The sequence below is a fragment of the Sus scrofa genome, chromosome 12 (genome assembly GCF_054392235.1).
Source record: "Sus scrofa isolate SSC_HxYL_T2T_F1_AM1 chromosome 12, Sscrofa_HxYL_maternal_Yorkshire_Landrace_v2.0, whole genome shotgun sequence".
In the NCBI taxonomy this organism is placed as follows: Eukaryota; Metazoa; Chordata; class Mammalia; order Artiodactyla; family Suidae; genus Sus; species Sus scrofa.
The window spans coordinates 24,797,627-24,820,459 of record NC_139394.1 but is presented as its reverse complement, the minus strand read 5'-3'; the positions used below and the strand labels follow the sequence as shown (position 1 = coordinate 24,820,459).

The 22,833-nt window shown below is 37.3% G+C and overlaps 1 protein-coding gene and 1 long non-coding RNA gene across 3 annotated transcripts in view; one reads left to right on the top strand and one right to left on the bottom strand.

Moving 5' to 3' along the window:
• The window catches only part of SKAP1 (src kinase associated phosphoprotein 1), a 327,149-nt gene that overhangs the window by 136,228 nt on the left and 168,088 nt on the right, over positions 1-22,833 (top strand). The window lies entirely within an intron of this gene.
• On the bottom strand, positions 208-17,152 carry LOC110256020 (uncharacterized). The gene is made up of 3 exons (XR_002337150.2): positions 16,681-17,152; positions 5,064-5,254; positions 208-2,209 (listed from the first exon to the last, which is right to left on the bottom strand). It is a non-coding gene; the product is annotated as an uncharacterized LOC110256020 (long non-coding RNA).

Below are 22,833 nucleotides of genomic sequence, written 5' to 3'. Positions count from 1 at the left end.
TGTGTCTATATACATACCGACATGTACATATATATTTACGTCTATGTATACAGATCCTGCCTTATACAAACAAGGATTTATATGAATGCAGGATTTTATGTCCACATAAACTTTTGCTCATGGTTGAATTATTATAGGTCACCTTAAGTTAAGGATATCATTTGTTCCCTTAGAAAATTTGTTTGAGAGTTGTCAACGCAGTGCTTACAAGAGAACTCAAAACATTTATTTGCTTAAGAAGCAGGGGACTCACATGTTCTAAGTTTAACAAGAGGCTTAACAAAGTTATATTCTGGCATGAATAAGATACTGCAGGTTTTTTTTTAATATAGTGAAAAAAGAAAATTAAAACCTGTACAATATGAATATTGTAACCAAGTTATTAGAACCACCACCTAATGGTCATTTGCATTAGTAAAATGATTTAACTGCTAAATTATCTAAAATAATCTTGAGAGTTGGAAATCAGTAGTTTATTTTTTTTAATGTCATCTTGAATGCAATAGCATGAATTGGGAAGAAATGCTTGTTTGTTTGTTTGTTTTAAAGCACTTGAGAGGGAAAAAGCTCAGGCATCATAACTTATCCCTGATCAGAGCATTCAGGTATCTAGAAAATTACGCTCTTTGTGGCTTTACAAAATCTGTGAAAGTTCACTTTTCTCAAATGTTCATGTCACAGAGTACCTGCAAACAAGGAGATACTGAGCTCAAATAAATAATAATGGTAATAGCAAACATTTATGTGGCTCTTATTACGTACCAAAGACTCTCGTAAGTGCTTTACATGTATTAACTCATTTAATCCTGACAAAAATTCCATGAGGAATAGGTCCTATTTTTATCTCCATTTTACAGATGAAGAAAATGAAACTTGCTCAAATAGCTTTTTCTCGAAAGAGAAAATGGAAAATGTAAGAAATTAGGACTCAGACTTTTGGCAAGACCTTCCATGAAATAGGACGAATGGTTTGTCTCTCTGTGCTATTTTATCTGTAGAAAATTATGATATGTTCTGTAAAAATCACATTTATGAAATACGGACCTTGTTTCTAAGCAGCAAGAAGTAAATATGCACTATTTCTACAACTTTTAAAGCTCTGCAGTGTTAGAGATCACTGTTCTTCATCCATGCTATGGTGTGGGACATCTAAGGAAGTGCTTCAAAGTCCTCATGAAAACTTCCTGTGGGGAAGAAACCAGAAAACCAGAAAGAAACCAGAACCAGAAAATCTAAACCCCTTTCCTCCTCCAAATGTAGGTTCCAGTTTGAGTGAGAAAAAGTGAAAGAAACTAGGCAGGAAAAAGTGAAGAGAAATTAGGCGGGACACCCAAGTCTTTTCTTTCTACTCTTTCTGAAGACCAGTTTGCATTGTGTCATGTTGTACCAAGGTCTGTGTTGTGATCCATTCAGTTCATAATGAAAATAATGGTATTTATAGGTCATAATTATCCCTTGGATCCTAGTCCGCCTCCAACACTCAGCAAAGGTGTACACATGGTTGGTTTGCGAGAAGGGGAGGGGGGAGCCACCTTGTGGCTGGAAGATGACCCAGCAGCCTCCAGGACCCTTGCTCTGCTTTGAGTAGAAATGAAGGGAGATGAGGGTAGAAGCAGAAGATAAATCAGAAATATCAATCACTAAATATTTGTGGAAAGTAGTAAGGGATATAAATAGAATCTATAACTACAATAATAGTGAAGCAGTAGTTGTAAATATACATTATCCTCTTTAATATGACATCGAGTAGATTGAGAACTGAGAAATTATTAAGACCCCCACAAAAAAAAAATTGGAAGAAAGAATGAAAACATTTAAGTTAAAATTATGTTCATTTTGTAATTCAATAAAGAAATCCCAGAGACATATTTTTAAATTTAATGTTGTTTTCTAAAGCACAGAAAAAGCCCCACAGACATCTGTTTGCATACATTGTGTGTCAGGCAACATCAGATTTGAATGGAATTTATCTAAATTTTATATGCATGGCTTGATGTAAATTGAAATAAATTGTACAGCATACTCTGCGTGGACATATTGGTTTTTCCATCACTGCTTGAACTTTTAACCCCAGGGCCTGAGCCGGTCACACGTTGACCTGTCTGAACTCTGCTGGTAGATCCAAGTGTGGAAGGCTGACCTTGCCTCCATGGCAACCATAAAGTAGGGTCCATGACTCTTCTCTCCCTTTCTCTCTCTTTTCTCCACACTCCAAACAAAACAAAACAAAACAAAACAAATTAGTATATTCTAGCACAGCCAGTCAGTGTAATCTCGGAATAGTTTTGCCAAAGTGCATTTTGCCCCTAACCCAAGCTCTAAGCAAAGCTTTTTCAGCTTGCTTGTCAAGATGTTAATGAAAGTTTGAAATGAAAGCCTTTATAAAAGTTAATGGAAAAGACCCCTTCCTGGGACACATTCAGTCGGCTTGTCTACTATTATAATAAAATATACTTCACACACTCGTTTATTAAGTAATGTCATTATAGGTATGTTATACATGCAGATGAAAATTATTCTTGAGTGGGGATCTCAGGATAAAAAAAATACTTAGATTAGATTTTACCAATGCTCACTGTATTCACATTAGATCTAACATTTTCCAGTATCATAGAGCTAATGTATCTGAAAGAAGTAAGCATTAAGGAAGGATCTATAGTTCATTTCTCAATTGTGGGTTGTAGTCTCCACTTTAATTAAGAGACTTTTATACTTCTGATAATGTATTAATTTTGATGACTTATCTTTAAATCCATGTGTTAAGAAATTATTATTGTCACAAGCTTGGTGGTAGTTTAAAGGTGTTATGTATTCATCACTAAAGTTAAAAATCTGTTCATAGAATGTATTTATGGCTATTCATTTATTAGTGCAAGAAGAATTTGTTGACTGCCTACTATGTAAATAACTTCAGCTAAGAACTGTGGGGTGATATAAAAAAAAATGGGTACCTGGTCTTAAAGAATTCCAGTTTTGTTGCAAGATAGAATGACCTACTTCAAAAGAGAAAAACTAGAGAACAGTTAGACAGCAGTAACAAGTATAATTGTTTAAAATTGTATACCAGCTGACAAGGAAACATGACATAAGGGAGTGACCATTTGGGAGTGGATTTAAGGAAGATAGTCTTCCAATGAACAAAGCCCCAAAAAAGGTGGTCGCCCAGGAATAGTAAACAAACATTCTACTAGGTTTCAGAGGTTTCACAGAATAAGGAAAACCTGGGATGGTGCTGGTTATATACAAGCATTAAAAAGGAGAAGTGACAAGAGAAAATGGGCTGTGTTCTATAGGAAATAACAAATATCCTTGAATGCTCAGGGATTAATCTGCTATCCTTCAAATCCTGGGGTCCGTGTGTATGCCTGAGTGATTCGCTGAAGTTTTTGCAGCAAATATTTTTAAAAGAACAGACTTGTTAATGTTAAGTTGTAAGCAATTTATATTGTCCTTTTAAGAAAGCATAAAGAATCTTAATTTCTAGACATTTTAATGTAGAACTCTGAAAATCTCAAATATTCCACAACTTGCCTTTAAGTAACCTTAGGTAACAGGATTGATAGGAGGCAAGTCTGATGAAACTGAAGTTCTCATTTAGAGTGGCTTAGAGGTAATTAAAAAAAAATCGCAGAAATGTTTTTTCTTTATTCAGCAATGTGGAAGAATTTTAAAGACAGCATAGTGTAGGCAAGGAGAATCAGGAAATACTTCCAGTCTGCCTTTCCATTTCTTTAAAGAGACCTTATGAAGTCACGCTATCTCTGTGCACCAGAGTTTCTTCGTGTGTGATTAAGAATCATAGCTAATATATTTACTAAATTTTTACTTTCTACCAGCCATTAATGTCTAAGCACTTTCTCTTAATTCTCACAAAAACCCTAACAGGTAAGTACCATTATTGTCCTCAGTTTACAGGTCAAGAAACTGAGGCATACTATCTTTCCAGGATCATATCCAAGTAGTCTAGCTTTAGACCTTACGTGCTTCATCCACTGCACTAGGCATCAGAAAACTTTTTCTGTAAAGGACCAGATACTAAGTGTCATAAGATCATACAGTTTCTAGAGTAACAACTGTGCCAGGATAGTACAAAAGCAGCTAGAATACCATGCAAATAAACAAGTGTGGCTCGTTCTAGTGGCTGTATGGCACTAGAACGTTTTTATAGATTCTGAAAATTGAATTCCATATAATTGTCATGTCATAAAATATTATTTTTTATTTTCCTCCAGGCATTAAAAAAAATTTTTTTTTAAATTCTAATCCTACAGGCCCTACAAAAACAGAAGGTAGGTGGGATTTAGCCCCTGGGTCATAGTTTGCCAACCTCTACCCTGTGCTAGGCTGCCTCTCAACGTAAAGGATAAGGAGTTGAGCTGGATGATCTCTAAAATTACGACTGTTCAAAAGATGTTAAAAATTCAGTGACTTTCTAACTCCAAAAGTAGAGTGATCATTTTAGATTCAATACTGTGTACTTAAATAATTGAAAGAAAGCTGCCTGGGAAAACAAGCCTGCCTATCCCTTTTCTTTGGGGGAAAAACAAACAAAAAAACCTCACTGTATCTAAACTACCTCAGAAGGATGAAGGATTATCTTCATTTAATTGATATCTTGAGAAACAGATTTCATTATCTCCTTTTACAAGTTATTTTACATTAATTGCTGTTCCCATCAGGATTGTAGTCCTAATATCTAGTCTGAGTCCCGTATGATGCAGTGGAAGCCCACTTGCTCTACTTTTTAGAAATAACACTGAACTTGTCTTTCTCTTCTCTGTAATTCTACACTACCTCCCACAACTTCTACATCACTGTCCGCAGCTGACGGTAAGAACCTCCCATCCTTTTCCCAGGCATTTTTTCTTTACTTACGTAGTTCGTTTTCCATTCTCGTAATTATTATTGTAGTGTTTAAAGGAATTCTTTCTAAAATTTCTTTCTTTCTTATTTGATAGAACCAGAAACTGGGCAAGGTAGAAACTTCTTTTCCTTGTCTGTATTTAAAACTTTGATTTTCCAAAAGATGCACATATCAAAATTTTTATAAATGTCATTATTACCTAAAATAAGTGTCTTGCAGGGATCCATATGCTTAACTCATAACTTCTTTAGTATTATGATAGATGGAGCAAATAATCTCTTCCTTTAAAATCAAGGAATGTAGCTGATTGTAAATTTAAAACTCTTTTATTTTTCCTTTTAGCTTTAAAACTCTTAGGCATTCCAGAGTTTACTTCTGTTTCCTTAGCACCTGTTGATGAAGGAAATTACACATAAAATCAAATATATAATGATGTTTCTACATCCTCAATTACAACCTTAGCATTCAGATTCCTGAATAGGCTCCTGAGCTTTATGCCTTACGGCTTCCCAAACATTGACAATTTATTTCATAGAGAGCAAGAAAATATCCTCTTATTATCTAATAACCTTGTACATGTCCTAGGTATGATAAATTCAGAGAACTGCATTTATTCTAAGACATGGTCATTTTTCCCAAGCCTGGCTTTCACAGACATTTTGTCACAAAACTTTTTAGCACCTATAGAGCTTTTCAAAATAAGATGGTTGCAGAGCCACAAAATTGGAGGTACAAAAGGAAAGAAGTCTGCCTCATTTATATGGGTGTTCAGTATGGCCCTGGAGGCCTCACTCAACAATCTTGGTCATAGAGCTATGAGACTAGGTGAAAAAGTGACCAGAGTAAAATGCTGATCTATTTATATTTCTAAGACTCCAGAGTATTATTTGATGGATTACATAGACATTAATGTAAAGACTATTTACAAGTTATTTGAAGGAGTTGAGCTCAAATGTGATATTATCTAGGAAAATATTTAGGAAAGAGAGCCTTAAAAAAAGGGAACATTATGGTAAGAAGGAGAACCCCTTCCATACAAACAGTGTCACAGGGAGGTACCATTGGATGCCCACCCCCCCCCCGTAACTTCTTTTTTTGTTGTTTTTTTGTTATTTTAGGGCTGCACCCGCAGCATATGGAGGTTCCCAGGCTAGGGATCAAATTGGAGCTACAGCTGCCCACCTATGCCACAGCCACGGCAACACAGAATCCGAGCCATGTCTGCGACCTACACCACACCTCATGGCAACGCCAGAGCCTTAACCCACTGAGCAAGGCGAACCCACAACCTCATGGCTCCTAGTCAGATTCATTTCTGCTGCACCATGACAGGAACTCCCTTTATTTTATTTTTTTAAAATATTAATTTTATTGGAGTACAGTTGATTTGCAGTGTGGCATTAGTTTCAGGTGTACAGCAAAGTGAGTCAGTCATACATATAAATATATCCATTCTTTTTTCCCATATAGATTATTACAACCCATCGAGTAGATTTTTTTTGTGCTATTCAGTAGGTTCTCGTTAATCATCTGTTTTATATAGTACGATGTCTATGTTATTCCCACCCTCCTAATTCTTCCCTCTCCTCACTGGTTTCACCTTTGGTAACCATAGATTGGTTTTGAAATCTGTGAGCTTATTTCTGTTTTCTAAATAGGTAACTGCTTCGCAAACCAAAAGACAGATTTAAAAGTGCGAGTTGAAATGAATCTCTCACATTTCCTTGCCCCTACTCCTATTGTATTAAAATGTTTATTGCCTTTAAGGAACTTGATTTTGAGAAGAAGCTGTTCAGTGAGTAGGCTCGTCAATGTTTTTCTTTTTTCTTCAGTTTGTACTCGTTGATTTATTTTCTTAGCATTTAAATGATCCTTAACGCCTTAGATTTCAGGTTTTAAATTTGGGCGAATCTATATTTTAAGATAAACTTTGAATTTTATCTTAAAATATAGACTCGCCCAACACATAGTTCAACTTTTTTTCTTTAAATCGCTGTGATTTGACGTCTGTGCACCAGAATTCTGTGTTTACACATCTCTATCCCGTGCTGGACTCTGGCTCCTTGAAAGCCTAGCACCACGCCTGTCCCTGGGTAAGTGCTCCCAGAGTATTTGTTGACCTGAACTGTTGAACCACGTAGTAACCAAGACAATGGATTTTGACGGAAGCTTTAGAGTGTTGTACAGAACCCATGGATTCTTCACATTTTTGATGGAGAGGCCCATCCTAAAGGAATGCTGCAGGTGAACAACTGTAACAAGCCAATTTTGCTGGCTTTCTTGGGCATTCCATATTGCCCGCAATTAGCTGGGCAGCACTGTAGGATAAGGAAGTGGTCAGTCACCTCAGTATATGTGTGTCAAAGAAGTGGTGTGACGGTTGAGCTGTTCACTCTTTCTGAAGGCTTCCGATGAAATGAAGGCATTTGTGAGAGATGGGCAAAGGGGCATCCACTTCTTGTTAGTGAAATTCCGTAGACTAGAAGACACCCGAGGGAAATGTAGAAGTGCGAGGTGTTCCCACATCCCATTGATTATCCTTCCACATTTGGATTTGAAATAAGAATTTTTGGTTTTGTACCTTCTGCGGAAAAGAAGCCTGTATATTGGAGGTGTCATGTCAATATATCAGTAGTGACTGGCTCAGTTTTTGGTTATATGTTAGTACATATCATGTCCCGGCCACTTGTAGAGCTTTCTGGAAGAATTCTCAAGAAGTACAGCTTATTAGATAGTACAAGATCTTATAATGTGGCTTATGTCTGGGTCCATAAGAAGCTACTTGATAAGTCTGGCAAGTCACCTGTCTTGAATTCTTCATTTTTCAGCTCTTGTTCATTACTGGTGATCATCATGGTATACATTTCATGTATATGTTGGTTTTGTATATTTTAGCAATAAAATCAAAATAACAGAATTTTCACCATACTTTCTGGTAAATGAAAATTTTAGAATAATTTTCTTGTTGACCACTGAGGATGAGATGTTTCCTAATTCTCTAGACCCATTAAAGAAAGCTACATGCCCTGATACCAGTCGTAGCCGCTAAGACCATTGCTAAGTTCCTAACATGGTGGGAGAATAACACGGGGACAGTGAGGAAGGTTGAAGACATCCAGATTCAATGTAAATACTCAGGCAGTTTCTACCATATGTAAGGCGTAATACTAGGTGTAGAGGGAATTAGAAAGGTAAGTAGTTGACAGTCTCCCCTTTTTATTTTTACTTTAAAATTTTGTTATTTTATTTTGTCCTTTTTTTTTTTTTTAGGAGCCTCACGTACAGCATATGCAAGTTCCCTGGCTAGGGGTCGCATCGGTGCTGCAGCTGCCAGCCTACACCACAGCCACAGCCACACCAGATCCGAGCCATGTCTGTGACCTGCACCTGTACAGCTCATGGAAACGTCGGATCCTTAACCCACTGAGCAAGGCCAGGGGTCAAATCTGAGTCCTCATGGATGCTAGTAGTTACCCGTGAGCCACAATAGGAACTCCTAGTTTTACATTTTTAGATGTGAGGCTGAGAGGGGCAAGGATGGTGGCAACAAAACAGGTTCATTGCTAATTCTTTGAGGAGCAGTTTCAGTAGATTAATAAAAGTAGAAGCCTGATTTAAGGGATTCAGGAGTGAGTGAGAACTGAAAAAGTATATACTGTGGGAGTTCCTGTCGTGGCTCAGTGGTTAATGAATCTGCCTAGGAACCATGAGGTTGCGGGTTCGATCCCTGGCCTTGCTCAGTCGGTTAAGGATCCGGCGTTGCCGTGAGCTGTGGTGTAGGTCACAGATGCAGCTCGGATCCTGAGTTGCTGTGGCTCTGGCATAGGCCAGTGGCTACAGCTTTTTCGACCCCTAGCCTGGAAATCTCCATATGCCGGGGAGTGGCCCAAGAAATGGCAAAAAGAAAAAAGAAAAAAAAAAAGTATATACTGTGGGTAAGTTTATGGTATTTTAAGAAAAAAAGTCAGTTGGTGAAAAGAAGGGGAGGATAAGTGGTAGTGGGGAAGAGGAATTTTGTTGTTGTTGTTTTTGTTTTAGGAAAGGTAGAACTGAGCTGATTTTCCTGAAGATACGAAAGAACCAGTCTAAAAAGCAAAGATAATGGATAGAATCAAGTCCTGGGAAAGGTAAAAATGGGTCATATAACACTATTCAAGAACCAGTCTTAGGAGTTCCCGTCGTGGCGCAGTGGTTAACGAATCCGACTAGGAACCATGAGGTTGCAGGTTCGGTCCCTGCCCTTGCTCAGTGGGTTAACGATCCGGCGTTGCCGTGAGCTGTGGTGTAGGTTGCAGACACAGCTCGGATCCCGCATTGCTGTGGCTCTGGCGTAGGCCGGTGGCTACAGCTCCGATTCAACCCCTAGCCTGGGAACCTCCATATGCCGCGGGAGCGGCCCAAAAAAAAGCAGCAACAACAACAACAACAACAACAACAACAACAAAAAAAGAACCAGTCTTAGCCAAAAGGCAAGGCTCTCAGTCCTTTGAGAAAGTCGTTAAAGGCTAGAAGGGAGTAAAAATGCAGAGATATTTTTAGAGATGAGGGCAAGGCCAGCTGCTGAGAGTAAAGATCAGTGAGTGGGGATTGATTGATCCAGGGCTTAGGGAAATGGAGAATGGAAGTTTAGGGCAGCCACTAAAGAAATGATAAAGTCAGAGTGCCCATCATGGCTCAGCAGTAACAAACCCAGCTAGTATCCATGAGGACGCAGGTTCAATCCCTGGCCCCGCTCAGTGGATTAATGATCCAGCAGTTCCTGCGAGCTGCAGTGTAGGTCGCAGATTTGACTTGCATCTGGTATGGCTGTGGGTAAGACTGGCAACTGTAGCTCCTTTTCTAGCCCTAGCCTGGGAACTTCCATATGCCACTGGTGGAGCCCTAAAAAGACAAAAGCAAAAAACAAACAAACAAAAAGAAATGATAGAGTCAAGAAAAGAAGGATTACTGCTGGAGTTCCCATGGCGGCTCAGCAGAAATGAGTCCGACTAGGAACCATGAGGTTGCGAGTTCCACCCTGGCCTCACTCAGTAGGTTAAGGATCCAGCATTGTTGTGGCTGTGGTGTAGGCTAGCAGCTGTAGCTCCGATTAGACCCCCTAGTCTGGGAACCTCTCTATGCCACAGGTGTGGCCCTAAAAAAGCAAAAAAAAAAAAAAAAGAAGAAGAAGAAGAAGAATTACTGCTAAGCAGTAATTACTATACAGTGAGACGCATTGAATATTAGATGGAGAATTCATGGAGAAATGAAATTGTGAAAGCTCTTGATCCACTTCATCTTCAGGCCCAGCCCTCACAGCTCTCTCTTGGTATAATGTGAAGCATAGCCTCCAATCCATGGAAAATCACATATGATCTCACCCTGAGCTGTCTGGACTCTTAGCCTAGCATTATCCCTCATGATACCAGGACCTTGTCCTAAAGAGGTGTCACATTCATAGAAGTCCAATAAGAGTAAGCATCTCAGTCCTCAAAAATACCTGAAGTCTATTTTACAACTATCCCATCCTCAGAATCCCCACAGTTCCCTGGAGCCTCTTGCTCTCCTGCCCCAGAATATTTTTTTTTTCTTTTTAGGGCCACACCTGCAGCATATGGAAGTACCCAGGGTAGGTGTCAAATCAGAGCCGCAGCTGTCAGCATACACCACAGCCACAGCAACAACTAGATCTGAGCCACATCTGCAACCTATTGATCAAGGCCAGGGATTGAACCAGCATCCTCCTGGATACTAGTTGGGTTTTTCATCTTCGGAGCCACAATGGGATCTCCATGCCCCAGAACTTTCAAACCTGCTATTCCACAATGTTCCTCTTTATCCTCAGCAGTACAGGATGGAGAGTGCTTCTTTGCTCTCTGTCCTCTATTGTCTATTCAAGTGGCCTTTGTCCTTTCAAACTCCTTTCTCATTCTTATTCTCCCCAGTACTGCATCACACAAGGCCAAGAGACTTCTCTGAGGATGGCAGAGCCCTCCATGGTTGAGAGCAAGCCTGGGAGGGAACCAAACCAGTGAAGCCAGAATCTCTTGAGCACACAGGGAGGATAATAGGCAAGAACACTCATCATTAAGAACCGTTGTCTAGGAGTTCCCGTCGTGGCTCAGCGGAAGCGAATCTGACTAGTATCCAGGGAAGACACAGGTTCGATCCCTGGCTCACTCAGTGGGTTAAGGATCTGGTGTTGCCATGAGCTGTGGTGTAGGTCGCAGATGAGGCTCGGAGCTGGTGTTGCTGTGGCTGTGGCACAGGCTGGCAGCTACAGATCCGATTCAACCCCTAGCCTGGGAACCTGCATATGTGGCAGGTGCAGCCCTAAAAAGCAAAAAAAAAAAAAAAAAGAATTATGATTCAGTTGCACTGCAACTTCATAATCTCAGCTTATCTTGAGGATCTGAAGCCACAATCAGATTTACAAGCTGTGTTTCTGAATGTACCTTTCATCTTAACCTCCTACATTTGAATCTCATGCCCTAAACTCTAGCCTCATTATTCATCATTCCCCAAACCTAGCCCTGCGCCTTCCATCTGAAATGCCTTTCCCATCCTCTTTAGCCACGTACGGTCCACCAATCCTAAAAGGCTCTGCTCATCTTCTCTGCATGGCTTCCTAATTGCTCCAGGTTAGGCTCATCATCTCCCTGTCTTGTGTTTTAACTTGATCAATACCTCTATTATAGTTATTACCACTATTTGCCTTGCATTATATTACTTAACGTGTGCTGGCTTCTCTAGCAGGTTGTGAGATCCCAATAGGGCAGGAGTGTTGTCTTAATTATTTTGGTATCCCTCGCAGGTTTCAGCACATAGTAGACCTTCCATAAGTGTTTGTCAAATTGAACCTTAAGAAATGTGATTATACATGTACGTATTTGTCACAGCCTAAAGAACCTTCAAAGAACCTTGAGATAATAGCAGTTTCTTCTGCAGTGTTTCTTAATGTGCCACAGAGTGACTGCCTCCCTCTCTCCCCCACTTCCATGATGTCTGGAGGTTTTCCTCCCTTAGACTCCAGAAATACAGAGGGTGAAAAACGCTACCCAAGATAAATCCAAGATAAATGTTCCCTTCCTTCAATGGTGTAGCTTATGAGTACAAAGGCAAATGCTGGACAGTACATGGACACTGCAAAGACAAATGAGAGTCAGGAACTTTAGAAAAGGGAAAGGGACAGCCAACAAGGACATGCTCCACTGTGTATGGTACAACTCAGGGTAGCAAAAATGGCAGAAAAACCAAATCCATGTAAGAGTTTCTATCCTGTTGACTACTGAAATATGTTAATGCTGAGATATCAGCAATCTGTGATAGCCCACATGAAATGAAAATGCTCATATTTATATGGTGCTTTTCATACAAAGAATCCCAAGGTACTTTATAAATTATAAATATGAATGCTCCTTATGCAATGTCCTAATGTTCTCCATATACAAAATTGAGTTTCTCATGGCCCCAATCTCCCTCCCCCTCCTGCCAACAACACTGAATATTTAAATATTGTTATCAGATCACATTATTTTGTCTTTGAAAAGCCCTTTATATCAAAAAGTCTGCAGTTTACACTGTTTGTCTTCTAACATATGCAGCATCTCTCCTACCTACCTCCCTTCCCCCACTAACATGGGAAGTGAATTCAATTAGATTTAAGACAAAGAGTAATTGCACTGGAAAATAGAAAAAATATCTCATCCCAGAGTGATTAAGCTCTTTACCTTATAGAGGGAGTTTAACTCTTTCCTGAAAACAGGATCTCATATAATAAATGAATATGGAGATTTGCTAAATCAAAGTATAATGTCCTAAATCTAATTCCCCAGTCATTGGTGAGCTCTTTGCTCCAAGAAAATAGTGTATTCATTGTAAGGTCTGTAAGAAATATAAAAGAAAATCTAAGTCATTTAAGAGCTGTAAATTTTTATCTTTTAACTATTCTTATTTTTATAGTAAGTATCTCAGAACCTGAAACTTAATCAAAACTCTTGTATTTCTTGAGAGTGAGTTTAACTATCGACTTTCCTAGAAATATTTTATGCTTTTGATATCTTGATTTTGATAAACACTTCCTCATACTCAGTGAGAACTGGTCCAAGCAAAGCCTGAATCGCTCATGCAACCAAAACTGCTTTGTCAGCAGCTGCTGACTAGTTGCTTGTTGGTGCTCATTCTGGAACTTTCGCAGAAAGATGATAAAGTACCCTAATGTGATGGATTCTTTATAGAGGAACTTTAGATGACCAATAGCTAGGGATGACGTACAGGACTTACTTTCAATTTGCGTAGTTGAGGTGGGGAGGGTTGTGTCAATCACAGGGGAAACTTAAAAGGTAAATGTTGGAGCAGCTGAGAGAATCTGGAATAAAGAGATCAACCATGCAGGTACAGGTGGCCGTCAGCCTGTGGCGGTGCTTACGCTCAAGGTCAGAGTGCAGCAAACAGAAGAGATTGTTCAGGTGCCATGAACTACAAAATCTCTCTTCTTGGACCCTTTCCCAGCTGTGTTATTCAGGCGTGTCATACCTACCAGTGTGGCTTGGCTTAAGTAAGACTGCCAAATTTCTGAATCTGGCCCTGTTCTAATACCTTTAAAGTTCTGTAGGTCCAAGCCAATATATTCCTGTTTGTTCTCTTTAATAACAAATAAAATTGGCACTACATATTTTTATGTCACATTTAGAAAAATTCTAGCCGCACAGGCATTGGCTGGATTTTAAATGGAGTTTCTCACAGCACCGTGGATTTTTCTCTTTTGAGTAGTGCCCGGACTGAACCAGATGTTTCTGATTGTTAAGGAGACCTTACTTTTAATTGGTTGATGTACTAACAGGGTGGTAGATATGATTTTTAAAGGTAAAGGGAAGGAATAAAAGCCCAATGCTTGTCTTAGAAGTTTTGCTCTACCAGTCTTACCATGCGATCTTGCTTTGTCCCATTCCTAAATGGAGGATATAAAAGCCATAATTATTTATGAGGTCATTTATATTGTTCTTTGAGATCTGCTGGTGAAGGGCATTATACAAACTAATCCTAATGTTAATATACCTATATTTTTCCCACATCTTACAAACTCTGTTGTACATAGGACAGATTCTTTTATTTATGATATGTCCTCAGTTTGTTACTCTTACCCAAACTTGTGTCATGATAAATACTTTAAAATAATTATACACATTAACCAGGGATTAGAGAGACTGATTTATAGACTTGGAGTGGGGCAAAGAATAAAATAAAACCACCATTTATTTGGGTCAGGGAATCAAATAAGTTTAGAAGTTCTAAGTGAAATGTTTTTAGTCAAGTCAACAACAAGATGGGTCACATCAAAAGGAGCATCTGCAATGAAATAACACAAGGAACTTTTTTTTAATCTGGAAAGGAATGAGTTAGGAAAATTAATGGCTCTTCTAACTCCTTAGACAGAGAGTAGTCCTTTCAAGTTTGATGAAGGTCATTTTCAGGACAGTCTAAGAGGTTACAGTTCAACGTCCACTAGGAGTACTTCAGAAAAGCAAAAATGGCTTGAGTTTCAGAAGTTTCTGGGTTTTTTTTTTATTAAAGCCCATATCTATATCAAATGATTACCTATATTCCAAATATATTATGGTAATATTTTATATCCCCCACCTTCCCCAAGTTAGGGATTTATCACTTTTTCCAAAGACTGGAATGAAGAAAATAGCCACAGAGCAAAATACAGAGAACGTGTGCTAGTGTGTACTCCCAGCTGCTCGTGTAAATCTTTCTTCACAGCAGGATTTGAACAGAAACTCACCACTTAATTGAATAGTTCAAATGCCACTGAGTAGGAAATTTTAGTGAAATCAGAGTATTTGTAAACTTAAAGTAGACATGTATTCTGGCAACATACACAGTGTTTTGAAACAGCAAAAAAAAAAAAAAAAAAAAAAAAGAAAAAAAAATTTAAGGAATTTTGTGTGCCTCTTAGGCCAATTGTGGGTATTACTTGTTTCCAGACTTTGAAAGTGTTCCTTTTATACCGTTGCTGTTTTTTTTTTTTTAAACAACAACAACCTTCCTTCTTTTTCCTTTTTATTTTTGAGCTGTTTGCAACCCCCTTTTGAATAGTGAGAAACAATGCAATTAATTTTCTCCAGCGCAATCATGCATAGATTTAATAAGCATCCGAAGGTAGGATCCATCTGTAAAGTATGCGTTGCATGCTAAATTACTTCTCTTCTGTGGTTTTTTTTCTTTCCAAACCTTAATTAATTGAAGAAAAAAAATGTTTATTAAAGTGGGAACAGGCTGGGCTCTGGCTCTCCGCCTCTGGTTCAAAAGTTCATACAATTCCCTGAAGGCTCATCTGAATGTGTGTGTCTCCCTCTCACAATCTTTCTTTCTCTGTCTCTGTAGTAGGGATGAATGCCTAGAAAAAGGTGTATTATTTTGTACCCAGGATCAATTTGAATAATCTTAACTTAGGTAAACTAACTTTTTTGTGTGTATAGATTTGCATACATAATATATGTTTGCATAAACAGTACATACACATAAATGTGTTATTTATCCATTTTTCTATTGCTTAGAATCAAAAAATTGATATACTTTGTGGCATCTTTAAGCAGCATCTAGATAGAGAGCAGGAAGTATAATTCTACAGGTGGATCTCAGACAGGAAATTAAAAGAATTATGTACGAACATGAGCTAAGTCTTTATGGATAAATTTAAACCAGAAGAAAAAAATATTTAATCTTTCCCAACTAGAAAAATATTTACGTCTAAACAGAGAAGTGGAAAAAATATATAATAGGAAGTGACTCACTCCTGTGAAATACTTTGGAAACAAGATATTTCCTGACCTACAGTAAGCGTCATATGACCTAGGTAAAAAACTGTAAGTTTTTGTAAAATAAAAATGTTATCTTAAAGATGGACTCAGAATTTTTTCAGTTATTTCAACTGCTTACCTGGTTTGTCGTCTGTTTTTTCAAAGTATCACCTTTTTCCTTTTACTATATGCTACAACCTCTAGATCCTTAACTATTCATCAAAACTATTAGTTCCTTTTTCTTTTAAAGTAAGATTCGTTTTCTCCTTTAACACAGGTAAGGCTTGTACGCTCACTTCTAGATTTAGGAGTCGGTATCAGAAAACAGTGCTGAACTTGACTGTGATCTTGCCTGATTGAAGTCTACTTCCCTTTGCCCAGTGGCTTCCTACAAAGCGTGGTGTTCACATAGGAGTCTAGAAGAGGGCTTCCTACAGGTTGTTTCATTTTCTCTAAGCTCTGTTGCATGGTACCTAAAGCCACTGGTCTATTAGTCATTTTAACTTTAAAAAAAAATAGACGTTTAAGTAGGGAAAAAATAAGCAGCATGGAGAACTCTTTTAGTTTGAGATAGATGCAGCCTTAGTTACATCGGCCCTTTTACCACGTACATGACTACCAGCCTATACGCTTGCCACGTGAGTGTCAAATGAGCCATGGGGACATTCCTGGAAGGAATTCTGAGGAATCAGCATTCTGTATTTTCCTCTTATACGTTACTACTGCTCATTGACATGTACGTATTTGGACCACATCTGCACACTTGTAAATCAAATTGCTGGGAGATGATGCTGAAATATGATCACCAAGTAACAATTGTAATTGATGTATTGGAAACTTGAAGGCTCTCATCCACTATGTATGTATCTATTTATGTGTTTACCATGTCATAATCTCCCCACACCCAACACTCTGTGACTCTTGGAAGACTCTCACCCTTGCTTTCCAAACAGATTTTGGTTTAGACTTCTGTGAAATCCCTGAATTGAATAGCTGTGGGTTTTACAAATTACATGCATGTAAACAACATACCTTTGAAAAGAGGATGTGTGGGCCCTTTCTCCTACATGCTTATGTCTCTGTTGTCGTAGATTGGCGTCCTTTGTGAGCTATTCAGTGACATTTCAGAACCATTTCGCTCTGCAGAAAACCCGCAGTTGTGTTTCTTTAGCTGACACTGTGGCACTTGCACTCGAAATTGCTAGTTAGAAAAAAAAATTGTTGAGGCCGGTGGCTGTAATCAGCGTTGTTGCTGTCTGTTTCCTCAGACTAATAGCAGAGCGATCCGAGTCTGAGAGTTCAAACAGAGGTTATCTTTCCCAGGTAGCATCTCGTCCAACGAGAATTTGATTTTTTTCTATAGGACTTTACTCCATTAGATTAATGAAATTTCAATGAGAGCCTGGCGCCCCCTGAAGCTTTGTTAAGAAAACAAATGGTGATTCTGTAGGTGTGACAGCTTGCTTGGAGAGTTACGAGAAGGTGAATACATCCCCACAATCCAGGCAGCCTGGAACACATTGATCTCTATTTAAAGCACCAATCGGATTTTTGTTAATTATAAATGATTGATCTGTAGTTTTTTCTCCCTCTCCTCTTATATGTGTGGTTCCCCCTCCTTTCCCCACTTCTCACTTCTTTGCATGCTGCGTGCAGAGCTTTTTGTTTAAAGGGACAATCATAGAGAGCAAATTATAGCAATACCCAGCAGCGATGCTATTGTGAATGTCATTGTCAGAGCGTTCGTTCGCTGTTCACCGATTGAGGTGAGCTCTGAAGGAGGTTTCAAACTGACTCCATGTTCCCTCGTTGCTTGGCTCATTCCTGAAATAAAGCATTATTTTATCAAAAATAAAGCACTGGAATAGTATCATAGACCCCACCATTATTATGTTTTAAAATCTAACTGGTAAGCCCTGTGAACCCAGTCCCCAGTATTAACTCTGAACCACAGTGTGTACCTCGTGAGCTTCAGGACATGGTGTGTGACCAGCCAACCCCGCATGGGACCACAGGGTGAGTGAAGGGAATATCTCTGACCTTAAATCTCAATTTACAGACATTTAGATGATTAATCCACCTTTTATCATCTTTGCGGAGTGGTTTTTTAATAATGTTTAGAAGCAATACGGTACTCAAAAACTGACACGTATATTATTCCTGATAATTGCTCACTGCACATAGTTCTGAAGAACACAAAAACATGTCCCCAGCTTCTTTGTGCTCCTCTATTTAGTGAAAATATCTGAGCATTAAATGTATTTATGTATTGAATACAAAAGCACATAGTTACTTCTTTGTTACTTATGACAGAAAATTTTTGTTACTTACGAAGAAGATAATTTACACAGATCACAGCAAACATATTTGTAACAATTACAGTGTAAGAAGTATAGGTATTAGTGGATTACACTGAAAACTACATTGATTTCATAGTCCTAACTCAAACATAGATTTTTATGCATGTCCTTAACTTTGAGCCCATAATTAAGTTTGAGGACATACCTTTTCAAGGTATAATAATGAATTTTACTTCAGTGTTCTTTTTTTTAGTTATCTAAATAATCCATGAAATGCACAAGAGACTTTTTTAGGCCAAGAATCTTAAAATAGTTTATAGTTGTCAATGACCTCCCTTCTGCAAAGTCCTTTAGATTTGAAGAGGTATTGCCTAATTTCTTTGAATGTCTTGAAACTCGTTCACCTTCCTAATGAGTTGCTGTATCACTAATTGTATATGATTAAACTCTCAGTAGTATAAGAGCACTTCCGCCTTTAAAACAACAGTATAAAATGGGCAAGAAGCTCACATATAACATACCATAGTCTTTCCACACCCTAAATTCTGTGATTTTTGAAAGAAGCTCATTATTGCTTTCTAATAATACTCACCTAAATATGAAAGGTATGCTCACAGAACTTCCCCATGAGGTAATTACTTAATGATCCTATAAGTACTTTCAGGAAGACTAGATTTAAAGTGTAATTTTTGCACTGTTGTGCTTTTCCCCAGTATTTTTAAATATTTATTTTTCTTTATTAGTGCTTATTGTTTTATTGTAATATTTTTTAAAATTAGCAAAAGTCATTAAGGTGCTTCATAAATAATTACAACTGTGACTTTTAAAATCAGATTTTGAATTAGCCAAAAAAGTGACTTTTTTTTTTTTTTTTTTTACAAATACGAGCACATTAGAATAGTTGTTGATGTCAGTGTTGGAATAAGTGACCAATGACAACATTAAGAAATGGGTGATCATGGTAAATACATCAAGGTATTTTTATAACATGTTTCCAAGGGCCGATTTTAGCATGCTTTCCTTTTATTCCCGTTGGTTTGGGTTTTGAATAGTCTAACTAATGATTTTCATTAGTGTATTTGTAATTTATGTGATCTTAGTAGGTTCTACCAAGGTTAAATAATTTAAGGAAATAAACCCTTATCTGATATAAGATAGCTAATGAAGTATATTAGATACTTGCCCTATTGCTGTATGAAATGGATCTCCAAAGCTAACAGCAGCTTTCTGGGGGAACACAAATCTCTATATAAATATCCAAATGGAGCAAGATGTTGCAAATTTTTAAAGATATGCCATAAAAATAGATTAACACTAGCATGCAGTCCTGTTCAACTGAATTACCAAAGGATATCACGGGATTGCCAGTGACATTCACATAAATAAAAAATCAATTCTTAATGATGAGGCAGACTTGTTTTAGCGCATTACCCAGGTTAAATGGGAGCACACAAAGACATCAACTCCTATAAGACTAGTGGAATCATTGTATATTAATATGATTTAGGGAGCTACACACCTCGATGGAATAATTGTTATTATATCTATAGAGCCAGATGGCACTTGGTGTAAACAGCCATTGAGCACCTCAAACACAAGTGCGGCAGGTGATCTTTAAGGTATTCCTGCATCCTGCTCACTCATCTTATCATCAGAATCTGAGTTACTGGTTTGCAGAATGGTTTGATTGCCAGTACACAGATTTTTCAGAGTGGTCCTGTTGTTCAGTAGAAATAGAGAATATAGAATTTCCTCAGCAGAAGAATGGATGAGGCAGAATAGATAAGACATCCACCTGGACTTGTGTGGGTAGTACTATATTTTTTACAAGAAAGGGAACAGAGGGAGTCATTTTTTTTCCCCCAGTACCAGGGGCATTAAAAAAAAAAAAAAAAGGTGTTTTCAGAAATTTTTAAAAAGAAATTCACAAATTTTCAGTGAAGAAGTCTCTCGTAATTGCTCTCATCAAAATAGGCCTATAAAGGAAGCCAAAAGTTATTAAAGTGTGTGTTTTCAAAGTAAGAGAAATCCAAGTTATGAGCAGAAGTACCCTGTAAAAAGCCTTTCTTTGTTTTGAGTATTTAAATTGACTTCTGTTCATTTTAAGTATCCAGTTAGAGAAAACTCATGTATTTTTTTCAACAGACACTTATTGGGCACTTACTCTGTGCCAAGTACTGTTCTAGACATTCGGGATTCATAGGTGTAAAAACCTCACCCTTGCGGAGTTTACATCCTCTGGAGAGGCGTAGAATAAACGGTATGATATCACATAAGATATAAGATATGAGAGAAATGAAATAAGGAGACAGGAGACAGTGTGCTCAGGGAGTGTAGGAGTGTAAGATCTGCCGCCGTCTCTTTAACAACATAAAAGAGACCATCCAGAAATAATAAAAAGAGATCGGGAAAGTTCTTCCAACTTCATCAGTCTTATGAAATTTCTAGTGGGGTGTCTGATAACACACTTGCTGTTATAGCCTCAGCTCAGTGGCCAGAGTTAAATAGTTGGAATGAGTTCAGGGTAAGCTGAGATTTTCTTGTATTAAATTTAACAATGCCACGTGAATTTTTTATGGTTTGGTTTCTTTCCTTTGATAGTAGTATTTTAAAAGCATGTCATATTTAATTATAAATAACTCCTAAAGTTCTTTCCTTGCTTTAACCTTATATAATCCAGGTATTCGGATTTCTAAATATAAAAGATATAAAACTAGCTTCATATAGGGATCTTTATCATAGTAGATTTAATAGATTTAGATTTCCAAATATATAAAACCGATTTTCCCAGTGTCTAAAATATAAGATGTTCTTGAAATTTCAGGATCTCATAAATTAACCCTTCTGTTCCCTAATAACAAAATTCATCTTCATCCATGGAATATATCCCCCATAACACTCCATGGTACTACTGACTAATTCATTCCTAGATTTAAAACTAAAGTTCAGTTCTTCACCAGCTTATTTATCATATAACTGCAACTACTCTTTAGATGAAACATAGTATATGCTGTGAAGTATTCCTTTAGTTTAGGTGAAAAGGTAAAATTCACTTTGTAATACGGCATAGTCTTCATTCAGGCTTACTTTTGCTTAAATACTAAAAATCAAAAAGTACACTTGCTAAAAATATAAAAAGTTTTTTAAAAGTACATGTGTTTATCATTGCATAGAAAAATACTGAAAGGATGCATTCTAAAGTGTTAGCAGTGGCTACAGGTTACAACATAACATTAGGGATAACATTTAGTCTCTACATTTTTCTATATTTAAATTTTTTTCTACAGTGACCTTGTATTCCCTTTGTAGCCAAGAAATAATTATTTTTTGAAACCTAAAGGAGCCTAAAAATTTATATATTAAACTTAGCACAAAACCTCATAGCTGGCAGGTGTATGTATGCAAATCATATCTGCAAATAATACGTAGTAGAAATCAGCAGGCATAAAGATTTAGATAATGCCATGAAATTACTAATTTTATCTATTTCTATCTTGTACTGTTTGAGGAGTGTCATGCAAAATTTGACCAGTATATCCTTTTTTTGAATTTCCAAGACATCAAACTTCTTTCTTGAAAAAAAGCAGTAGGCTAGGACATTTCTATAGCAACATGCCAGATAAACCAACTTTCATCAGGAAACATGTTTTTAATTTCAGCCCTTTGAATGTGGTTTTGCTCATAAGGATGAGTATTTATGAATGTATAAGAAAAAAAGAGGCTTGGAAACTTTATTTCTTTTAACAGTCAACAGTATTTAGCCTATCAGAATGCTTAAATGGATAAACATTCCTACTGTTTTAATTTTGAATATAGATTGTCTCGTGCTGATGGGAAGTATTGTTAATTTTAATAAAATTAACTTTATATTGTTATTTCACCGCTTTATAATAATTTTACATGGCGCCCTGGGGATGCCTCTGTTTTACATTATCAGGTGTCACATTTGCTATTTGGTTGGTATAGCAGTGTTCAGCTTCACTTCTCTATTCTATTGCCTGAAGCCACACTATTCACATTGTATTACAAGTAGCTATATTGCTATACACTGCACAAGTTTATATACTTTTATTTTATATGTATATATCATTTTGTATTTTCTTAAAATCATTGTTTTGTGCTATTTCCCAGCATTCCTGTTGCTTGCCTTTAGGTAGAGAGTTAAGATAACAAGTTGGTTCAGACACCTTAGCAATCTGCCTCAAGTACTAACTTGTTTAAATTGACTTTCAACCTGGTAATCAGCCACAATTTTGACAGAATCTTAGTGAGTGCGTCATTGTTTTTGATAAGATTTATAATTTGATTAACCTGCTAAAATGTAACTTTTTACATAGAGATATTGTAATTAAAAAATATGGAGAAATCATTGACAACTTTCATAACTCACTGTATGTTGGACAGATCACTCAGAGATAATTAATCAGAACATGTCACCACTGAATGTTACCACTTGGCTTAAATTCTCTCAGGGATTCATAGATGTTAGACAGACTTGCAAATAATCTGTAAGAGAATTGAGCATTTGTCAAATAAAATGCCACTGTTACCAAATATATGTAATTAAATGCACAGTGATTAAAGATATATCCATTTTTCTTGAGTATGTCTATGTTTTTACTTTTTACGTTTTAAAAAAACATAAGTTTATGGCATAGCTTTGAGTTTTGTCTACTTTGAATTGTTCTATCATCTGCTTTTATTATGTTGCTATTTAAGGTGTAAGTGTGCTAGAACATTTTAAGTTAGCCATGTCAAATAGTTATTATGGACAATTAAGAATATGCATTTTAAAATAGACTTTCTTTTCCACTTGAGTTTGGGTATATGTGTTGATAAGCAAGCTGGTCTCTTGTCTGAGACCTTGTGTGCTCTGGCTGTTGTT